General features: G+C 43.4%; 1 long non-coding RNA gene and 1 pseudogene across 1 annotated transcript in view; both read right to left on the reverse strand.

Annotated features, from left to right (window-relative positions):
* Window positions 1–2,284: 2,284 nt before the first annotated feature.
* The window catches only part of LOC147028411 (uncharacterized), a 36,698-nt gene continuing 18,861 nt past the window's right edge, over window positions 2,285–20,121 (reverse strand). Inside the window, exons 3-4 of the long non-coding RNA XR_015057562.1 lie at window positions 9,075–9,162; window positions 2,285–2,397 (exon numbers count right to left, since the gene is read on the reverse strand). This is a non-coding gene — a long non-coding RNA (uncharacterized LOC147028411). The remainder of the gene's footprint in view (window positions 2,398–9,074; window positions 9,163–20,121) is intronic.
* On the reverse strand, window positions 5,213–8,101 carry LOC147028412 (uncharacterized; annotated as a pseudogene).

Consider the following 20,121-nt stretch of genomic DNA (forward strand, 5'->3'; position numbering starts at 1 on the left):
GCACATTCCCCTGGCCCACGTGTTTAGCGCATGCATTCACCTCATTCTGCGATCGTGTGCGCTGGGCCAACACCGATATGTGTCAGAAATTGAGGGGAAACGATCGGTTTTATAATTATATGGAGGTTTGGAATGAAAAGGATGTAGATATATGTTAGATGGAGAAATGGAGGGAAAAGAGAATGCCGAGAATAATGAGTCCAGAAATGGGTTGAAAGGAACACGCCGCTTGCACACTCGCACCCCGCCAAACGTGGCGTCGGGTTGCCTTTCTATTATCGGCCTCGGTACGTGTTCCGTGCAGTGTGGGCGTCGTGCTGGGTGTGTTTCCTGTCCATTCGGTGGAAATTACCGCTGCGAGTGCGTTTGGCAGGCTGTGTTTTCTACGGAGGGGTGTCCAGCGTAGTGCCTGCTTAACCTTTGCTGAGGACCCATCTCACAGCGAAAGGCGCACCTGGCTCAAATTTACCTCAGGAATAATCAGAAAAGAAGAGTAGAAATGACGCAAGAAATGAAATGATGTAAGCAAACCTAACTATGAGATCCTCGCAATGCACGCCCCCGTTGTCCCGCTAGACGAAAGAGAAGGGACTATCTACACGTATATTAATGGAATAACTGTCTTGGGACCACTGTATGTTGGATGCATGTGGTTCCAAGAACCATAGCACTATATATATATATATATATATATATATATATATATATATATATATATATATATATATATATATATATATATATATATATATATTAGATATCGTTTTGGTCCTATCTCTTAATGGTGAAGAATCACTTTAAAGATTTGTGTACCCTGATCCAGATCTTCACCAAAATATATTCAATTTGTCCTTGTCACACACCCAACCTGTCCACCAAGTTTCGTCACAATCCGTCAACAACTTTTTGTTATCCTGCTCACAGATAGACAAACTGACAAGCCGGTAGGCGGCGATGGGTCGCCGAGCATGGAAACTATAAGATATAGAGCAAAATGGATGTCATATAGCAGATAGGGAATCACCTTAAGATTATGCATATCAAATCTCATCCAGTTCCATCTACTGATAACTACTCAGTATCCATCTGAATGAAAAGTACTGAAAATGCGGTTTGAAATCGGAAATCCCCAAAGTTCGAGGGGGTGCTGTGGGTGAACAAAGATCTAAATCGAAAATCTGGCTCGATCGTTTGTGCACAATGTATTCCAGACGATTAGGCCAAAAAAAAAATGTTGCATTGGCGTAACCCGCCCGACCCTAAAAATTCCGCCGACCCTACGTTTTTTTTTGTTTTTTTGCTATCGAAAAATTTTGCCGACCCTATTTTATTGCTATTTTTGTTGTTTTGCTATCGTTTTCAAGTATCTTGTTGATTGCGATCGCGATCGCAAAAACCCGGAAGTGTTTCGGACAGAACCCGCCGACAAAAAGGGTGGTACTCGAGCCGGGGGAGATTTTGGGAGGGATTTATTAGGAAAAAAAAAAAAAAAAAAGTTCCCGACCGACCTACCCTATTTTTCAGTGACCCGTTACGCCAATGCAACATTTTTTTTTTTTTGGCCTTAGTGTGAATTTTCATGACCATCCCCGACCATAACTCTCGGAGGAGTAGCATTTGGCGCAAAGGCACCTCCAGCTCTCGCATATTATCGATTTTTGCACTAATTGACCTTTGACCCCTGACCTAAGCGAAATCGGTCAATATGCCCTGAGGCAAGGTTGTAGTACTCATTGAGTACTATGAACCTGCAAAGTTTCATTCGTATCGATGCACTCACCTGGTCGCTAGGGGGCCTTCAATTTTCGCCAATTTTCGCGCATACCCTAATTGTAGGGGGCGCTGTGGGTAAAGTATTCCATATATCACAAAAACCTGAATATATTTGATAGAGCATCACCAAATTCATTCGTGCCAAATTTCATAACCCTACGTGGGATAATGGCTTTCGGAATTCATTTCGCATGAACGGTACCGATTTTGAAGGTTTTTCGGTTGTTGCTAGGGAACCAAAGCATCCCTAGCAACCATCACAATTTCCAAAGCACTAGGTCATAAGAAGTACCTACCACCCGAGTTTGGTCAAAATCCGCCCACGTTTACTACCAATTATGCTGATGACAAACGAACAAACATCCAAACAAACATCCAAACAAACAGACAGAATTACTGACAATAAGGGTCACCTATTTCGGCGACCCAACATACATACATCCAGGAGTGAAATCATAACCTCTGTCCACCTTTGGTAGCAGAGGTAATAAATAAACAAGCTACATGTAAATAAATAAATGTAAGCTACCTTCTCATCAAGTACCTGCGTCAGGAGGGTCTGGAGTACTTGGAGACGTCCATTACGTGCCGCCTCATGCAATGGTGTCCACTCACCCAAAGAACCTGTTCAACCACACCAGAAAGAACGAGCATAAAGCGTTCCACCTGCTCCTTGTTCTCTAACACTGATGGTAAGTCATTGAAGACTGCACAGTACTGTATAGACCTGGGATTCCTAAACCATGGCCACGGGCCAAACGTGGGTTGCACTTGGCCCTCAGAAGAGGAAGCACGCTGGATATTAAAAAATATCTACATAATGATTGTTAGAAAGTCTTTGAAACTATGCTTATGTACGTGAACATTTTACTGCTTTGCTTGTGAATGTTTCTTGCAATCTGTTGATGCCATGTTGGTGTGGGGCGAGCCTGTAATTCTTACCTTTCTCTTATAATGTTCGACCGGAAAGGGAGGGCACTTCCGGATTCTTGCTGGTGGCTCGTAAATGCAGTCGTAAATTGACAGCTAAATGTCAATTTCAAGAAAAATGAATTGAACATTACTTTTTCATGGATGTGAAAGACAAAGCAGGATGTCTTATCTGCCAGGACTCTGTTGTGCGGTCATGAAAGAGTGCAATGTGAGACGCCATGATGAAACGAAACGTGCAATCTCGTACTGTAAGTACACAGGTGATGCACAGAAAGAAAAGGCCAAATAACTTAAACCAAAGCTCTGTGCGCAGCAAGGAGCACTTGGAAGAACCTCGACTGTTCAAGAAAGTGTCACAAGAGTGAATTACGAGTGGAAAACCGTTTGCCACCGGTGAACTTGTGGAAAAGTGCTTGACAATGGCTGCCGGAAATTTGTGCGTCATAAAGAAGGCTCTGTTCTCCACTCTCCAGCATCACTCTCTCGAAATACAATAACATGTCGGATTGAAGACATGTCTCGGGACATTTCTGAGTGGATGTGTACAAAAATTAAACATATTTCTGCCTATTTTGTTGCGGTAGATGAGAGTACAGATATATCAGATTCTGCACACCTTTTGATTTTCCTAATGGGGCTGAGTCAGAATTTTGAAGTGACACAATAATTGGCTGGCTTGCAGATGTTTCATGTAAAACCGTAAATTTTATTCGATCAAATGCACTTAATCATGGGCAGTTCAGATCCTTGTTGGAAAAAACCCCCCAAAAAACCAGAATATGGGGACGTGTTGTTCCACAAGGAAGTTTGTTGGCCGAGTCAAGCCAAAATGCTCAAATATTCTTTTTTCTCTTTTTTTTAAAACAAAATCTCCGAGAGGAGATAAACATTTCCGAGCAAGCAAAGGGGGCACGTGCAACTTCTTTTGAATGAAAAATGTCTGTCTGACCTAGCTTTTCTTGTTCACATTACTAATCAGCTCGATAATCTAAATGTGGAACTGCAAGGAAAATTGCATCTCCTCAATGAGCTGTATGACAGCGTCAAGGCATTTCAGCTACTAAACCGTCACATAATAGAAAGTAACCTGAGTGCACTTCCCCAGCCTAAAATAAGTGAACTGCGCAGAGAGCACTGCCACTAAGAAAGCAACTGAGTATGGCAAATTCATCACAGATCTACTGCAACAGTTCAAATAAACTTTTTTTGAAGATTTTTGGGCCAGCGGAAATGAACTCTTTGTTTGCATACCCATTTTCTTTTAATGTAGATACTGCACCTGAGGAGTTGCAGATGCAGCTCATTTATTGAATTTCAGTGCGACCCCACGTTGAAAGAAAAGGTCGGACACAGTTCCCCTCCAGGAGTTCTACAAATGTGTCCGAGCAGAAAAATACCCAGGGATCAGGAAACACGCCAGAGGATGCTCTCCCTCTTTGGAAGCACCTACGTCTGTGAACAGACCTTCAGTGTGATGCACTTGAACGAAAGATTCTGAGGAAACTTCAGTAACCCCCACTTGCAAGACGTGTAGTACCTCTCAGTGAGTCAGCTGCAGCTTGATGTGAACAAACTCTTGCAATGTAAGGATCAGTTTCACATCCTATTGACAGGTGTTTCAGACTTTGTTCATTTTACTGGAGCAGATCGCACGTGTTCCCCAAATGTCGCTTTGACCGTCTGTACAAATGTTGCCTAAAGTATACATATTGATTGTTCACTAAAGATGTGGGTAAAGGCAAATGGAAACAAAAAAGTTTTTTTTAGATTTGAATATGGCCCTCCAAGCTCAAATGTTTGGACACCCCTGGTATAGACAAAATAGACCATCACAACACCTTTGTGACACCTCTCACTCAGGCCCAGAAGGTACCACCCGCTACTACTTATTTTAACAGCACCAATTATTTCCATCTTCTTGTGGAGTCGGCCGGGGAAGTTTTTTCCCAATGCCCGAATCTTACATGAACCGGCTGTCCAGGCATGATGCATTTGTCTGAATCAGATTTTGGCAGGAATTTGTAATTTGGCCGTGGTGCTGGAGATTCCTCGCTTAGCCTTCGAGGAAAACACCGTCGGACCTTTAACGTCTCCAACTAATGCCAGCAGATGGGATGTCCAGTTTGATATCCATCTGAGGGACACTACAATGATGCAATGCCCTGCTTGGGGAGTATCAATCTGACGGTGTGTAGTTGGTTTATTTTGTTGTTTAAATATGGTTGGGAGATGTGCTCTGGTGTCTTGTTCACGTTCTGAAATCCCCCCCACGAAAAAATTCTGCTTTTGTTCTGTAGGGGCATGACAGGGTTGATGACATGGCAAAGGGCATCATGAGCATGTTTCTATTGTGCTCAAAAGGCCAATGCAGTAATTCTCCAAGTAGTGGGGCAACTTAGCTAAATATAGCATAACAATTGTGCATTTTGTGAGGAAAGCACCAAATTTGGCACACGAGTAGCCTAACATATATTATGAACAGATTTGGATATTGGGCCATCTCAAATTCAGCCGCTGATGGCTGTGGCAGCCATTTTCCACTGCCATCAAAAATTTTGAGATGGCCCAATATCCAAATCTGTTCATAATATGATGGGCTACTAGTGTGCCAAATTTGGTGCTTTCCTCACAAAATGCACAATTGTTATGCTAAGTTGTCCCACTACAGGTGTTTATATATACTCCGTACTTATCTCTCTCGAGCGGCTGACCCAGCACAAACTGGCCACTGTTCACAAGGCCTCGGCCAAAGAATGACCAAACTAGACTTACGGAACTGACATCATTATGTTTTCACACTTGTCATGATGTTAAACTTTAAACAACAAAGCGAAGATGGCAAACGCAAGTGAGGATAGCCTCTCGCTTGGCCTAGTTCTGCTCGGTTGAGCGGAGCTTTATTGAATTATCCTTTTGTTTAATTCTGTATTCTTTATGTTGACCTGCAAATGAATGTTTCCCAACACCTTGAAAAAACTTTTTTTCCCCTTTTCCTCAAACTACCACTGATCCAGGTATAGACTCGTCAAGTTTTCTGAATATAACAACCCGAGAGGCATTTTTGAGGAAAAACTGGCAGACACTTTACCTCACCTAATTTTGGTATGCTGATTTCAATTTTGCTGTCTGCCAAGCTGTATCTTGACCAGTTGACCCTCAAAATGACGTAATAAGCCACGCCCCTTTTTGCATATTCCACAATACGGTTTACTGTAAAAGTTCATGTAAATATATCATTTGTGGTATCATATGAAAGGTAATAACATGAACATTGCAAAAACATGATCAATAAATAAATATTACATCATGTGGGGTCATTTAGAGGTCATTTTGGGTCAAATGAGGTCATGATATCATGTTGTTGATTGCCATCTGTTGATTTAGTGTACTAGTCTTTTTGTAATTCTTGTTGTGATATTGGTTCTATCATTCCTTCTGTGATTGCAGCTGGTATAAGCTCGTCCATTACTTCAGGTACTTGGAGAGTTGTTGATTTTGATGGTGTTAGGTCTTTAAAACCCATGTCTGTGGCCGGGCCTTGTTGCCATGCTGCTTCCTGAGTAGCATGGAAGCTATTCTTTCCATCAAGGTTGGCATCATTGATATCTATGTTGTCGCAAGTGAAGTGCACAAATCTCTCTGGGACTAAATTTGGAGATGTTACAGCACCTATTGTGGTGTCCATGGACGTCAAAGTGCTTTCTGCCAAAGATGTGTCAACTTGTAAAAGGCTACTATAACTGATTATGTGCCCAGCATTATGAACAAGCTGAACAAGCTCCTTTTATCTTGTGGTCTGGTGCAGAGTACTTTGCCATGCCTACATGTTTGGGAGTCCAGTGCTTCCCACCGCTAACATTGTACACCAAATCTAGTGCCATGCTCATGACCAGCTCTTGAACTTTGGATTCTTTTTGGGTTACATCCTGTTCTCTTTCTTCCGGATAATCTTCCAGCAGATTCTGCCCTCCCATAATAAGGCGAACAAACGTATAGACACTGTCTGGAATACAACATATTGCTTCTTCTTGTGTAATATTAAACCCCAAATAGGCAGGTTGGGCCAGTATATCAGCTCTCAGCTTTAGGGCAACATGAACCATGTCGAGAAAGCTATCCTCTGTTGGCTGATAAACAGGCATTGGGAATGATTCATCATTTTCATCTGCTAGCTTTCCAATTAAATAGGAATATGTCCAAATTTCGCTGGCACCATTAATGTTATTCTGTCATCAATTGGTTTGTTGCTCATAAATATGAACTCATAGATATCACTCGTATGTGGTTCCAGTTTCTCTTTGAATGAAGCTCTCCTGCTTATGAAGCTTTGAGGGACTTCTACCCCTGCTTTCTCTGAAAGAACACAGTATCTGTTCCATACTTCTGACATTTCTAAAACGTGCGATTTGTCAGCTGCGAATTTCAATTCATCAATTAACCACTGCATCACCAAATCTGTTTGCTGGGATTTTTCTTTGGTACTGGAGGTAATTCTGAGGAACTTTTTGTAGCAGTTCGGGTGATATTTGCCTTCAGATTCTATCAAGTCACTTACTCCAGCCATCCTTACATGTAGACATTGGTCAATCTTTGCAGCTTCAAGGATCCTTTGGCTCATCTTCATTGTAGTCATTGATGACAACTTTGTATTGGCTACAACATTCTGGCAAAACATGCATGCCTCCCAATTCATTGGAGATGATGAGCTTCTTAGTCTGGAGGCTGGTGTGGTCAGTAGTTCTGCTGCACTGGTGCTTGGATGACTCGATTTTTCATGGTCAGATAGCCCTTGCTCTGATTTCTTGAGTCGAGAGATCCTTTCTTTGCTTGTGTAGCTTGAGTAGCATGATTTATGCCATATGAGCAAATGTGTTTGCTCTGAGGTAAACACGGAAACAATTCTATCTGTGGCTGTTCTGTTTTTGGGGTCTCTAAGTTTCTGTCTTTGGCATACGCATTTATTCAAAGTAGAAAGTCCTTGTTCTTTGGCGGCAAGTATTTTTTCGCTTGCATCTTCTTGGCAAAAGATGCATTGGGTAAGTTCAGTTGGACGTTCTCTTTTGAGGCTTAGCAAGGGCTCCATGGCAGGTCACATGCTCTTGATAACCCTGAAAATATAATAATTGAACATGCTTGAGAATGTTTCTTATATTGTTATTTAAAATGTTGTGAGAATCGTTTTATAAGGCCTTCTATACATTTGTGAGTTTACATAATCATTAGGACCGGGATTTAAACTGTCGTGAGATTTGTCTCTTAAGGCCTTCCGTACTTTTTTAATTTGACGTAACCATTACAACTGATATTAAAAATGTCATCACATTTGTTTTACAAGGCCTTCTGTACTTTTAAAATTTGACATAACCAGTCTATCTTTTATCCTCGAGCTACTATTTTTTTTTACATTATTATACACTCTGATATAATTATTTGGGTATTAGATTTTGTCATTAATTATGAACACACCACAACAAATCTCAACTTAGTGTGGTGTTTGGTGCAACTGTTATTTTATTACATGATACAAGGGAAGGACTCAAATTCATGAAATATGCAAATAATTACATTCACAGATGCCTTGTTTCACAGATACAAAATATCACACTGGTGCTCAAAATATTAAAAACTTTCCAGAATAGTGTATAATTGACAAGGTTGTTGACATAACAATGGAGTAACTTTTGTCCAATTACATGTGCTGATGTGTGCAGTCGAGACAGCCTGTAGCCACAATATGATGACTTGGCACCCTCCAGAGAAGCTATTTTTTTTCAGAGACCAAGATGGGTCACACTTACAAACAACATGAAATGCATATTAATCCTTTTTTTTTTTAATCAAAACCTGACCAACTTTTAATTAAAGTAGAAGTTGACTTTCCTCTCCTTTTCATTACAGGACCATAAATGTATGTATAATTTTGATTGTGTATTTCACACAAATCATGACCTTTTGACATTTCATTGACCAAAGATCACACAAAACTAATTCATTGACAGTATGAATGCAATGTACATGTCATTAGCTTTAATTTGATACCACACATGATAGTTTGATGCCATTTTTAAGAAGAATTATATTTCGCATTCGGCAAAAAAGGGGCGTGGCTTATTACGTCATTTTGAGGGTCAAGCGGTCAAGATACAGCTTGGTAGACAGCAAATTAGGTAATATAAACTGGTTGCCAACTTTTCCTCAAAAATGCCTCTAGCATGTTATTTAGCTGCATCTCATTTTTTTGACTAGACTAGTATGAGTTCAATGTGAGATTATAGCATCATTCCCTGTGTATTAAAGTTTAAAATGAAAATACAGGTCAGCAGGTTATCACCAATTTACCATCCTCATGCTTTTGTGAAAAAACTTACCATAATCATAAAATTCCTTTGCAATACGGGCAGCTTCCTTTCGGTTTCCACGGACGATGTAGTAATGGCTGAGAAGAGCCAAGCAAAGCTGAGGTTTTCACACAGAGAACGTGTTAATTGTGACCATTACAAAAGTAGAAGAAACATGGTTGATATTACATTCATTCATTCATTCATTTATAATGTTCACTGTGGGCAGTGATCTTGAAGCTTTCAATTTTTTTTGGTCCAGTAGGGATCTTGGTGGTGGTATTTTCCAGGCAGTATTTTAGTTCCTATCCCAAGTTGCCTTATGGGCATAAACCAACCGCATAATGTGGACTTGGCACCGTATGATTACGAAATGGATCAGATTAGTTGAGAAGTTGAAGGACTCACTCAAGGTCATTAACTAACCCACATTAACCAATCAATTAATGAGAGTTTCCTTCATATTATGGTCTGGCTCAATCCATAACTGTGTGAGAATCTCCTTTGATTGCATCACTTTGGCAGGGATGTGGATGGGTTGCCCTTAACGGATGATCCAGATCCTCCAACACACAATGGCTTTCAAAAGATACTGCAGCAGTGTAGTGGATCTTTGTGGTCAAACCCTCGTAAAACCCCTGCCAACACGGTAACTACCATTGCATGACCTTTCTGAAAGCTTTCCTGGTTAACTTTCATGCACAATTACATTACCTTTTGTATTGTTTACAAGTCTGTATCACAATATAACATTTAGTTTTATAGAAACTCAAAAAAATTCTCATATATTTATTATTTGGAAAGAAAATGTGAGATGCACACAACATTAATGTTTTCATCCATACTAATAACTCGGTGGGCGTTCTTCTCCATAACTCCAAAACCATGAAATCTCGCTGCCTGAGACTACATGCAAACTAAGAAAATGCCAGGGAAGTGCATGAGTGAAAATTGGGAGTTTAGGTTAATTAAAACACCCCTTTTGAAGATAATTAAAGGCCTTATTTAATTATATCCTTTATCAGGCACCAACCTCGGCCACGTCGCTCTTTGGGGTCTTAAGGCTTATCCTGGGTTACCTCACTGGGGTCTGAAGCCACCATGTTTTTTGGCCTGCTCAACCATGCCTTGACTTAGAACAGACCACAACGATTTCTTCACGTTAAAGTTTTTGTTTCACTTTCCTCACTCATATTATCAAATACTTGTTCATCATAGCTACGAATCGCTGAATACATCACTTTTGTATGTGCTATAGTTTTCAAATTAGGAGCTTGGAGTGATTTCATGCTTTGTATGATGCAATTCTCCACGACCTACTCTCATGGACGAATCAAAATATATCATCGAAATATGATTTCGGCTTTGAGAATCGGATATCGTCTTGCCTAAATAAGTGTTGAAATCTGGAGTGAAATCTGATAATTTTAAGAAATAACGAGTCTTATAACTAAGCATATTTACCTATTTACTTTAAGCAAGCAAGGCATATATTCCTTCCTTCTCCATATATGCGCAATAAATGTGAAATTTCCAAAGCATTAAACTTATCTTTTTCTACTGCTTGGAGAATTATATTGAGTGAACAAAAAATTTCAGAATGTGCCCAAATTAAGTAGCTTCATTGAGCTGTATGATTTAATGCATTCACTGCTCGACTTCACACCCTGTCCCCCAGAGGGACTGCTTATCCATAGTGTCTGCCAGATGTGTGTCTATATTTTAGGAGGTTTTGTGAGGTGCTTTACAGGGAATCAAAGCAAATCTGGTGAAAAACAGACATTTTAAAATAAAGTTATAAAATTTGTGCAGACCCTGAACCGATGTACCACATGACATGTGCACAAACGAGCAGGCAATGTGGTGAATTATCTACAATGTTTATTTCATGGGTGATTAAACATTGCGGTCTCCAGGGTTGTTCTACGTTAAACAGCAACTCTTTTGTGGGTAAAGTCATGATTTGAAAGAATTCATTTAATTTCTTTAACTTCTGCGGGCACGGTGAAGACCTGCTTTAAAGTTAAAGGGATCCTATATGGTATGCAGCCAGTTGCATACCGAGAGTATTTGGCACCCCCCACCCCCAACCCCCGAGATGAATAATTGAAAAGAATAAATACACAGAAAACTCATATCATGTTTGCAAGTAAAATTTCAAGTGGATTATAATAGTGTTACGAATTTGCACCTGCCGGTGTGCGAACTGCCGCTTTCCACTAATAGTAGTAGCTCGCCCACCGGACGGACAATTCAGTCGTGACCTTCCGGAGCAATGCCGGAACCCTGTCACGGGTGGGTCTTCAACCCCACCACGGCCTAGCCAATTTTCTACCCGCGCAGGATAGGGTCAATCGCCGAATCTCGATATACCGATATATTTAAAACCCAACTAACATTCTGAGCTGTAATATGGTGTTCCAATGGGGGAAAAGAAAACACGACGAACGGGTAACATTCACATAAACACATTTATTTCAAAACACATATACAGTCAATCATGCAGGTATGGAAGCAAATAAAGCGAAAGCACTACAACCAACTATAAGCAATTTATGTACAACCACTTAACAGTTTTACTTATGGACACGGCGCCACCAACATTCATTCGAAAGCAAAAGAAAAGGAAAAGACCACCCCATAGACAGGGAGGTCAGACTGGGCCCGTGGGCCTTTATGGCGTGGGACTTGGCAGATCGAATGAAAGCCACGAGACCGTTGCCGATTACCTGCACCCTCGTGGTGCGATGGTGGGCGAGCTCTCTCCGGCCGCTCTCCACACGGATGCGCAGGTTTGCGCGACAGAGCTTGCAAAGCGGCGCCTCCCCTCCTTGTCCCTGGTCCATGTGCCACGAAGAAGTCGAGCAGACACGATGAAGTCGAGCAGCCATCACAAAAAAAACCAAGCGCTTGAAGAAAACCACACGAGCTGCCGAGCTGCCACCACAAAGAAAAAAACCACGAGCTCTCGAACTCCAAGCCGACCAGAAAAACACATGAGCTCACGAGCTGCCACCTTGAATAAAACCACGCACGAAGAAAACCACACGAGCTACCATACCTGGCGTCCTGCATGCCCTTATATTGCTCACACCACACCCCTCTGCTCTCGCCCCGCCCTCCTTCCAGAACCTGCGGGAACCTTCCAGGAAAGGGGCGTGCCCTCTCGCCCCCCTCCCCGCGCGCCTCACGGGGGCCGAGAGAATCAGAATTGGCATAGGTCCAGGGAGAATCAGGCGGGAAAATCCGTGTGCCATCGGAACTCCTCTGGTTCCCTTCGCTTCGTCGAGACGGTTCACATTAACGGAGAGGGCCGTGGTTTGGCATGTGGAGACCGCCGCGAAGCTGTGGTCGAGAGCAACGTTGGTGGTGGTGGTGACTTGGTTGTGGTGATGGTGGTGTGGTTGGCGTTGTGGTTTGAGGTTGAAGTGTGGTTGGTCCAAAATAACAATAGGAAAAGAAAAACACTATCTCAAAGGATCACAGCCCTGTGACACGAATAATACCCATTAAACAACAGTGGGGAAATCTAACTGAACACGGACTTATTGGCATAACTAACTAAGAACCTTTATGGTGTTCTGCGAATTTCCACAGCCGTAACAATAGTTTACCTGCAGTAAGCAAATTGGAAATAAGAAAAATGCAGGATATCAAAAATTCAGCAAGCAGGTAATACTGCGTTGCATTGATATAACAAAAACACATCTTCAACCACAGAGGAAAACATCACCGTAAGAATTTTCAAAAAGGTAACAGAAAATCCAGCATCAAGGAATGCCCGGCAATTGCACAACGTCATTTCCGTGATGATGTTTTTCCTGCCCATTCACTATTTAATGGAGGAGATTAACTTTTCAGAAGGCCTGCGAATACAGGACAGTAATGTAATTAACTTTTCGGAATGAAAGGGTAAAACCCATAAAGTGCGTCGAGCCGAGACGAACTTGATGAGCCGAACCATCAAGGCCGAGACGTGTTGGCAAATGAGTTTAAACTGACGTCAACCCAAAGAACGAATCATGACCTTTCGGCTTTCCTGCAATGTATAATGCCCTGGCAACTTATGAAAGCTTGCTTCTAATTGGTGAAGAAAGCTGATGACAAAAATGCATTTCTGGGATTGTGCTATCGTGCTTTGTATGAAGACTCTTCAGGAGAAATAAAAAAACTGTCAACAGTCTACTCTCAGCAGTTAATTCAAGCCATCAACATGTGCTTCATCTACCGATGAACCCATGCCAAGCACATATCAGCTCTGCCTCCTCCTACCTCCTCACACTTCCTCTCATTAACCACCACTTCCACAACCTACCGCCCTGTAATGTAATGCTGTGTTCCTGCTCCGTGTTTATGTTCGGTTCCGTGTACGATGATTTTATGATGGATTTCGTTCCGAGTTACTGTCTTTATTATTAGGTATATAATAATATTAATATGACCCAAGACCGGCAAAGCCTGCGAATTATCACACATGAGAAAAGAGTTTCGGCCAGTCGAAAACTCTCCACAAACTTGAGGAATTCAAGTTTTGAACTTCGAGGAATTGCAACTTTGACAAGGTCTTCACCATGACCATAAAGGTCGTCAAGGTCACCAAACTTAGTATCATTTGATTTCTCTCACCGGGTACGATAAGCCTACTTAAGATCGGAGAAAAAAATTGGTAAGATTTGGCACGTCATCACTACCAGAAATCATGCGATTGAAAAGCTACAAAATCAGCAAAAATCAGATGTGATGTCATCGCTACCAAAAATTGGATACCGTCAAAATATCGAAAATTGGAAACCATCAATCGATGCGGAATTGTTCGAAAAAATGTCCCTGCCAAGTTTCATCTCGATCCAACTCGAACTCGAAATGACGGAGCTGGAGGCTTTTTTCAAAGTCGATCCCAAGAACAAGAAGACGATTATGACCAGCGATACGGGACCAATTCCTGGTCCTACAAACGCGACACTCCCCCCCTACCCCCCGACCTCCGTTTCTAAAGAACACGGCTTTTGGAAGATGCTTTTCACGATTCAAGAAAATATTGTAGGTGGCCCTGAAAAAGGGCCAGGCCGAAGGACTGTTGCACAGAAATGTATCGCAACTAAAAGCGTTTGGGATGGTTGTGAAAACTCGCTTCACAAATAGTATCAATTGCGTACAAATTACTTGAATTTACAATATTCATAAAAATATTACATGTAACAATACTTAGTCCAAATTGTGAACAAAACAATATTTAGTTGCCCCGGACTGTCTGTGCATAGTATTGTTGTGAATTCGCGCCCGCCAGCGTGCGACGGCCACGTAACTCGAACCGCGGCACGTTGCCCACCGGACGGACAATTCTGTCATGACCCTCTCGGAACAACGCCGGGAGCTAGTCACGGGTGGGGGTTTAACCTCACCACGATCGTGCCAATTGCCCACCTGCGCAGGATAGGGTTGCTCGCCAAATTTGATCGACCAAAGTACCCGCGCGAATGGTCGACCGGGCGATCGTACCACGCCACAGGCCGACTCCGGACACGAACTGCTTAAGCGGTCCGTTCCATGCTGCAGTGATAACCGAGCGGTGTGATCGTCGGCCTTGACGGTTCCGATTAATTACTGGGATGTTGCACCCACTACGAACCCCTTACGCGATGCAAGATGGAGGGTCAATAAAAAGGAAAAGAGACGAAGCAGAGCGGGAACAGTTCAACAAGCAAGCATTTTATTCACACACAGACAAGCACGTATATACAGCCATACAGTCAAAAATGCACATATAACAGTTAAAACAGTCATGCAACAAAAGCAAATGCAGAGCTACAACCGACTACGACTGACACACGGCAACACTTACGCAGTTCTACTTCACAGACGGCGCCAACACACACATTTATACAAAAAGCAAAGGAAGGAAAAGAAAGAAAGAAGTCGCGACTTCCCTTTTATGGCTGGTGAGTCCCTCTCACACGACCGTCAGCGTGGTCGCGCCTGGCCCCGACCTCTCTCGCGGCCGGCGAACCCTCTCCGGCACTCCCCGTCCGGACGCGCAGGTCCACCTCACAACGGGCGCTGCCACGTCTCCCGTCCGTGCCTTCGTGACAGGGCCGCTCGCCAAGCCGCGGGTGCAGGACCTCTTCCCTCGAGAACCAGACTCTCGTACCAACTCGACCAACCCTCGACCAACTGAAGACCAGACCAGACCACCAGCCAAGACGACAAGAAGACGAAGAGGAAGAGGCGGAAGAGGAAGAGGCCGAAGAGGAAGAGGTGCCCGAGCGCCCCGCCCGTGTCCGTCTTTTATAGCGTGGGGCTCCGCCCTTCGCCCCGCCCCGTTCTCGGCTCCACCTTCCTTCGAGAGGGTTCCCGAAAAGGGCATTCCCTCACGCTCTCCCTCCACCCTGCCCCGTGCGGGGGCTGGGGAAGTCAGTTTTTGGGTCTGGGCCAGAGAATTATTCCCCCAAAAGAGACCCCTCCCTTACATGACCTCTGACCTTTGACGTGCATCGCCCCTCCTCCACTCCAAAGCGTGGGGAAGATCAGGCGGGAGAAACAGGCGGAGAAACCCGCGCATCCTCGCAGTTCCCTCCTTGGCGCCTTTGTTTGCCATTCAGAAGCGGACATAGTGGCGAAGATGTGGTAGCGTAGATGGTGGAGGTTGCGTGGTTGTAGTGTGGTTGGCGCTGTGATGGGGATGACGTGGTTGTTGAGATGCTGTTTGTTTGAAATAAAAGATTATATTTCTTTTATGAAATAAAAGAAAAAAAAACGACTAACTCAAAGCGTCGCAGCCCGGATGGATCACATAAATTCCCTCTATACAACGGGTTTGGGCTAACTACACATGTACCTATGGAGATATCTCACCTGAGGGCCCTTTATGGTGTAATGTGAATTTCCACAGCCGTAACAGTATGAATGGACACATTTCGTAATGTACAGACCGGCTGTCCATAGTATGAACGGGCATATTTCTAGGCTTTGTTGTAAAGACCGACTGTCCATCTATGATGAGGCAACAGTTTATTCCTCACTTTGACTAGACAGCTCAATTTCAGGAAAGGCCTTGCAAAGAATTTGCATGAAAAACACTTCATTATGGAGATGTGTGTAGCGCTCTTCAGTTTTTATAAGCATTGGTGTAGCTGATACACCTCTTCGCAAATAAATATGAGTGAGAGGAGAGGAAGCATCTCCTGTGCAATTCAAATTAGGTTCAAATATCATCATATTATCTCAAGCGATTCTGATTGAAAGTTATAGCGCACAATAATGACTGACTGTGACAGTGGGATATACGTACATGTAACCACACTTGCGGCAGGTCAGTTAACTTCCATATTTATGCCTTAATGGTGAAAAGAAAGCTGATTTTTGTAAGAAGTTGATCTTAGCCATTATTAGCCTAGCCCTAGCGACCATCAGCACCATCAAAATTTGGAGGGAACTAACCACAAAAGTTGGAGACATCTGATGGCAAATGCAGAAATCGATAAACGAAAAAGGTTCACAGTGCCTGATACTCACCCTGTATCGAAACGCGTGCAAAGTAATCAAATAAGTGTCTATTAGTTCAGACTTTTTACTGGCAGAGAACTGACTGAGAATTGAAAAAAAAATGATCGATTTGTTTGCCGTTGCTAGGGTGTTGCTCGGGAGAATTTTTTGAGAAAAATGCTCAAAAAAGCTCTATTTACGGGGAAAACTGCCCGCACGCATATGATATTGTTAAAACATCCTATGAACAATATTGTTGCGGATTCGCGCCTGCCGGCGTGCGGACGGCCACGTAACTCGAATCGCGGCACGTCGCCCACCGGACGGACAATCCCGTCGTGACCCTCTCGGAACAACGCCGGGAGCTAGTCACGGGTGGGCCTTTCGGCCTCACCACGATCGTGCCAATCGGCTCCCCGCGTGGGATAGGGTTGCTCGCCAAATTCGACCTACCTAAGTACCCACACGGAGGGTAGACCGGGCGATCGCACCTCACCGCAGGTCGACTTCGGACACGGGCCACTTTAAGCGACCCGTTCCGTACTATCGGGATAACCGAGCGGTGTTATCGTCAACCTCGACGGTTCGATTAATTATTGGGCATATTTAGCCCACGACCAACCCTTTATGTGAAGTAAAATGGAGATTCAATAAAAGAAAAGACGAAGCGAAACGGGAAAAACAGTTCAACATAAAGCACATTTATTCCGCGGCAAACGGAAAGCACACATATACAATTACCACAATTATGCACCAAAAGCAAATGTAACAAAAGAAGAAACACAACAATTATGCACCAAAAGCAATTGCAACAAAAGAAATACAATGCAGATCTACTACTGACTACCGAGCACACGGCAACACTTATACAGTTTTACTTCACAGACGGTGCCGACAACACATATACTCCAAAGCAAAAGAAAAAGGGGCCACCCTCATCGACAAGGGGGCAAACGGGCCTGGGGCCGAGACCGCGTCGAGCCTACCCGTCTGGTGATGAGCCGCAAAATGGCGGCGGCGCCCCGACTCCGCGGGCCTCGCTGGCACTGCCTGGAATGGGGTGGGAACGGGGCCCCTTCTCACTCTATCTCAGCGAGGGGGGAAACAGGGGGGGGTTGTTGATGCTCGGGGGAAAGAGGATATCTGGCTGGCTTGGGTCCCACGACGAGCGACTCCACTGCGACCTCGACCGCGTTACCGGCCTCCCCTCTCCGCAGCTCCCCGACTCTGACACGAGCGCCGACCTCCACAAAGATTCTTGGCTTCTCCAGCCTCTCCGGACCCCGACAGACACTCTCTCGACTGATTTCGCCGCCGCCACAACTCTCCAACTCTTTCCTCTTCTTAACAACTCTCCAACTGCTCAACTCTTCAACTCTTCCCAACTGCTCGACTCTTCAATTCTTCCCAACTGCCTCCTCTTCTCAACTCCCTCCAACTGCCCTGATTCGCTCGGCGCTTTATAGTGCGACAGGAGAAATCATATGCAGATTTTTGGATCAGGAATGGCTCGGGAGCGGAGCCACGCTCCCCATTGGACAGAGGAAAAGTGGGCGTGAATCATTCTTGATCCGCGAATCTGCATATAGCGATTATACTCCGACGCACCTGGAGGCGGGGCCAAATCGCCCCACGCTCGCTGATAGGACGGAACAGAAGTGGGCGTGAATCATTCTTGATCCGATTTCTTGGAAAGGCTGGTGTTTTTGCACCCGCTGCTCGGTGCGCGCCCTGTACGAGTCCAGGATCGGTGCCCACAAGCGGCGCGGGAATGGCGGTGATGCGATGGTTGCGAGGGCGAGTCGTGACGGTAAAGGTCGTGGCTGTTGGCGTTGCCGTTGTTGTGAAGCGGCGTTGCGGTTGGTGGTTGTTGTGGTGGTAGTAATGGCGGTTGGTCCAAAATAAAGATAGTAAAAGAAAAACGGCTATCTAAAAGGGTCGCAGCCCAAATGAATGACATTTATTCCCTCTAAACAACGGGTTTGGGCTAACTACTCATATACTTACAGAGATATCTCACCTACGGGACCTGAATGGTGGTTTGCGAATTTCGTCAACCACAACAATATTTATATCGACTGCGATTTTAATTTTGCCCTACCACCATAAATGTCAACAAGCTTTTTCAATAAATTCCATTTTGCCAAGTAACAAAATGGCGAACGTTCATCTATTGCTTAGCCACCGAGGTCGGATACCAAAAATTTGATTTCAAATTTGACGACAAATTTGAAATCAAATTTGAGGTCACCTCCTGAAATGATCGACCAGCATTACAATCTGGGTCTCACTCTACAGTTTTATCTTTGATATTTAGCCATAACACCAGCTTCGCCGGTTATAATGCCACTTGCTACTAAAACCATTGTTATATCATTCTATTGGTATCTCAACTCTCCCAATGTCACCCCCCCCTCCCCGAGCTGACACCCCGGGGGATCGCTCTCGCCGCACCTCCCTTAATACGCCAGTGTGAGCCATTCCTTATCAACCATTTAATTGGAGTGCTTGCTTGAGTGCTTAAGCCACTTACCAAGTGCCCTACTGTCGATAGCGGTTCAGTTCATGTCCCGATGGGGATGTACAGTCGGCAATTGTTACAAGGTAGAGGTGCATGATTTACAAAGGTTAAATGGTTTCTCTTTGTGAGTTTCAAAACAAAATACAGGGTGTCCCAAAATTCACCTAGGGATTTCGAAATTAAATAACATTTCTGTTTTTAACCTCCGCCATCGAAGATCGGAGGTTACTGTTTTCACCCCTTTGTTTGTTTGTTTGTTTGTGAACAGTATTACGGAAAAACTCCTTGACGAATTTCGACGAAACTTGGTGGCGGGATAAGGTATGGTCCAAGGATCATGCCATTAGATTTTGGACTTGGTCCAAAATCCAATATGGCCGCTATGGCGGCCATTTTAAAAAAATATTTGAATATTTTTTTTTTTTGCATTTCTACATGTTTTAAGTGATTTCCACCCCGCCCCCAAAAAATTGTTAGAGAAAAAAAATTTTTGCAACTTTTTTTCAACAAAATTTCGATTTTTTTTTTTTTTTGCATTTCTACATGTTATAAGTGATTTCCAACAAAAAACATGCCAAAATTATAATTGCGGCTGATTTTGGAACTTCAGGTGGATATACCCACGTAAAATTAATTTCTGTCTCAAGGAATTTAGTTATGAAGAATGAATTGAGTATGTAAAAGTTAAAAGTAAAAGGGAAAGTTGCAAACGATAACTCTGTGAGCACTGTTGACGTCAAATTGAATGAATAGGATATCAGGTTCACTTGAGTGACCTCGCAGTATTGGCGGCGGAGGTTTTGCACTCTTCCGAGTGCTCCCCCTCTAGTTTAATCATCCCTTTTTCTTTTATTTTCAGAATTTAGATTAACATTTGGAAATTACCCATGGAAAAATTCACAACTGAACAAAGAACCAAAGTCGTGGAATTTTATTTTAAATTTCATCGATCAATTATTCCCACCCAAAGAGCATGGACACCGAATAATTTCGCAAAATTCAGAAATTTCTTGGCCATCACGTTCTCCTGATTTGAGGCCTCCCGATTATTTTTTTTTGCTGTTACCTAAAGGA

The sequence above is a fragment of the Eptatretus burgeri genome, chromosome 4 (genome assembly GCF_056783735.1).
Source record: "Eptatretus burgeri isolate ZD-2024b chromosome 4, Ebu_testis_v1, whole genome shotgun sequence".
NCBI classification, from domain to species: domain Eukaryota; kingdom Metazoa; phylum Chordata; class Myxini; order Myxiniformes; family Myxinidae; genus Eptatretus; species Eptatretus burgeri.